The sequence below is a fragment of the Colobus angolensis genome, unplaced genomic scaffold, assembly GCF_000951035.1.
Source record: "Colobus angolensis palliatus isolate OR3802 unplaced genomic scaffold, Cang.pa_1.0 Scaffold96, whole genome shotgun sequence".
In the NCBI taxonomy this organism is placed as follows: domain Eukaryota; kingdom Metazoa; phylum Chordata; class Mammalia; order Primates; family Cercopithecidae; genus Colobus; species Colobus angolensis.
The window spans coordinates 1,264,653-1,268,581 of record NW_012123598.1 but is presented as its reverse complement, the minus strand read 5'-3'; the positions used below and the strand labels follow the sequence as shown (position 1 = coordinate 1,268,581).

The 3,929-nt window shown below is 43.6% G+C and overlaps 1 pseudogene; it reads right to left on the bottom strand.

Annotated features, from left to right (window-relative positions):
- Window positions 1-3,923, bottom strand: part of LOC105504920 — a 5,598-nt pseudogene extending 1,675 nt beyond the window's left edge.
- Window positions 3,924-3,929: the final 6 nt, after the last annotated feature.

The window sequence follows — 3,929 nt, the reverse complement described above, 5'->3', positions numbered from 1 at the left end:
ATGGCCTAAACCCGGGAGGCGGAGCTTGCAGTGAGCTGAGATCCGGCTACTGCACTCCAGCCCGGGCGACAGAGCGAGACTCCGTCTCAAAAAATAAATAAAAAATAAATAAATAAATAAATAATGGCCATAAAACACCAAGACAGTTATAAAAATGACAACCCAGCCTCGAACATAGTATTTTACAGTCCGATCTAGAGTAACCCAACACAATACATAGAAGTGCCACATACGAAAACATGCATTGTGTGTAGTCACTCTAGTACTGAGCTTACACTTGCTATTCTTTAAAAACATCGTAGGGCTTTTTCACTCCTTAAAAAAGATGGACATGACGCAAACATTGCAAGTTATACCATCACTGACTTTAATATTACATTTATATGCCAAAAATCTTTACAGATACATAAGAAAGAGAAAATAAAACCAATGATAACACTTACAGTATATTTAAGAAAAGTGAAAATGAGTTTGTTGTTGTACCAAAGAGGAAGCTACATATTTTGAAACAGACAGAGCAAAGCCAGAAACTGAAGCAGAAGAGGGATCATGCATTTAGTAGCAGAAATCCTAAAGTTACACTCGGTATACATTGATTAAAAGCAAGACTATTGCAAACAGCATGATGGACATGAGGCAGACAACCCTGGCTTAACAAATAATCCAGCATTATCATCATTGTTATGACTGTGGTGTGGCTATTGAAAGGAGTATCCAACTCTCCAGCACAGATGGGGGTTCCTTCACCTGAAACCCCTTAAAGTCGCTTGAAATAAATCACTTGATAATAAAAGGCAATCCCTACATAGCCACCCCAACCCCAGCAGAATCAACTTTATATGTCAAGTTTACATGCAAAAGGAAAAAATTTTCTTTTGTGCTTGGAATGAATTTTGAAGAAGTTCATTCCCCCTATTTCTTGTCTTCCTTTCTTAAATCAGATAAGGAAGCTTTACAGGTTTAATTCAGAATTTATGGCTGGGCGCGGTGGCTCACGACTAATCCCAGCACTGTGGGAGGCCAAGGTGGGTGGATCACGAGGTCAGGAGTTTGAGACCAGCCTGGCCAACATGGTGAAACCCCATCTCTACTAAAAAATGCAAAAATTAGCGGGATGTGGTGGTAGACACCTGTAATCCTAACTATTCGGGAGGCTGAGGCAAGAGAATTGCTTGAATCCAGGAGGCGGAGGTTGCAGTGAGCCAAGATTGCACTACTGCATTCCAACCTGGGCGACAGTCTGAGGCTCCGTGTTAAAAAAAAAAAAAGAACTTACACAAAATGCTGGGGTGCTTTATTCACAGTAATGGCTTGGAATCAGTTCATTTCCAAACGAGTCTCTGGGATTGGCGAAGGACTCTGTGTTTTAGCATTTAGCAGATTTTAAGTAAAAGCAGATATGCTCAAAAGAAGAAAAGTGTGCTTTTCTTTGTCCTTAAAGGAACTTCATTCATAGCAAAATATAGACAAACAAGACGTGTTTAACAAACACAGATCTGCCTGGGCCAGTCGCGTCCTAAGCCCGGTCCCTCCTGTAACTATGGTCCACTGGAATTGGAACTCTTCTGTCGAGGCTCTCTTCTGCAGCTTTCATTAGTATACCAAGCCGGCTTCCAGACACCCTTCCTTTTTGAATAGCACTCATCAGCTGCAAAAATTCATTGAGTTCAACCTGTGAATTTTATTCAAATCGACTTCATTTAGAATTTCATGGAGTGTATTTTCATCCATTTGAACATTGATACTCTCTAATACATGCAGAACATCAACAATGGTAATAAAGCCTTTCTGGTCTGCATCAAACTTATGAAATCTCTTTGTATACCTGTCAGTGTCTGAAGGCAATAGGCCAATTTCAGAGCCGTCTGTTAACTGTTTTGATCGAGATGTATAGTCTGTTTCATAATATAGAAACTTCCTGGCTGTTTCACGTTATTCCTGTTTCTTATAATCATCTCAATTCTGTTCTCTGCCCATCAGTTCCACAATCCTGGGTAGGGCTTCCTCTGCTGCCCGGACATTTAGAAAGGCCAGGTGAGGCCGAGGCAGGAGGATCACCTGAGGTCAGGAGTTTGAGACCAGCCTGACCAACATGGAGAAACCCTATCTCTACTAAAACTACAAAATTAGCCAGGCATGGTGACGCATGCCTGTAACTCCAGGTACTCAGGAGGCTGAGGCAGGAGAATCACTTGAACCTGGGAGGCGGTGATTGCAGCGAGCCGAGATCATGCCATTGTACTCCAGCCTGGGTGACAAGAGTGAAACTCTGTCTCAAAAAAAAAAAAAAAAACCAGGCGAGTACGATGTGAAATCATATCCACAGTGGTGCAGGAATCCTCCTTAATCCCATAGTTCACCTCTGCTTCAATATATGGAAATTCTGACACAAGACGTACTCCAACAATAGGCCACCTTTTGTTAGTCACACTTGCCATTGTGGCCACCTCAAAAGCCTTATCACCATAGGGGGCGGCAAGATGCTGTGCCCCCTCGCTTTCAAGTCCATAATCCTGGACGAGCCTCATGTAGAGTGTGGGGCTCCAGTCTTTACCCCCTTGAAGGAAAAACCCAGCTGTTCTACTTGGTCCCGCTTTCAAATTATGGGTTTTGATAGCAGCATTTAGGGTATCTTCTGCCATAGACCAGTAAGTTGTCCCCTTTCCACCTGCTGTAGTAATAAGGCCTCTCTCACTGACATCGACAACATGATTTCAGGACACAGACTGAGTATCTGCAGATTTGGGATCTGTAACAAGGGGATGGATACCGCTCCATGCGGCCAGGATGTCTCCCCTCTTCTCAGTTCAACATCACAGCTCAGGTAATTACGCGCTTCATTCAAAATGAAGTTAATATCTTCTTCTGAAGGAAGTGGATGGTGTAATATCAGTTGGAGTATCAGTAGTGCCAGCAGTCACCATCTTTTGCCAGGGTAAAAAGAAAACTTGCCCATCACTGTTCAAGAAGTCCCATGCTCTCTGGGGTGTAATAACCAGGCATCACAATATGGACACCAGCACTTGGCTGGCAGATAGCTGCAGCGTCCTTATCATCCATTTTGCAGACAGAGTCTGGGAAATGTCCCGTGGCATTGATAACACATTTGGCTCTCATGTCACATTCCTGCCCTTTGAGGACATCCTTGCACCATGCACCACTCACATGCACTTTCCCTGTCTTGGTGTCTATCTTCTTGAGCAAGCTCACTACCTCCCTGTCATTGACTGTGGCATCCCCATACCTGTCAGCAGTCAGCTCAATGGCAAGATTCATTCGTGCATCGTTATGTCGCCCATCATAGTAGACAATTCCTCCTACCAGTTTGTCCTTCTGGAGCACTGGGCAATGTTCAAGGGCTCTTGATTTGCTGAGGACATACTGCTTTTCAGGCAATTACTTCCTGCAACCAAGTCATACAGCTTGATTTCTACCCAGTAGTAAGGTAACTGCCACTATTTGTAAACTGGAAGCATGATAGACAATGGAGCTGATGAAAGGGGAGCAATTTCTGGCAGGTTGGCATGCTCATCAAGGGCTTCTGTTACCATCCTACACTGCTCAAGATCCAACTTCATCATGGCCTTCTGAACATATCTCACACCACCATGGATCAATGTAGTGCTTCTGCTGCTGGTCCCTGATGAGAAATCATCTCTTTCTACAAGGCTGTTCTTAATCCTCTGGTGACGGCATCTAGTACACAGCCACTTCCTGTTGCTTCTCCTCCCATAACAAGGATATCAACTTCAGATATATTTTTGCAAAGTCAGTAGCTGAGTGTCTCTGGAAGGAGGCTCCCTGTTAACAGGTTCTGAAATGCAGTCTTCTGCTTCAACATAGACCGGGCTCATTTGTTTCCTTCTGTGATACGCAAACTGAGAAAGGCCTAAAACAGTTGCAAGAGCACCTCCTCCAATAAGAATTGT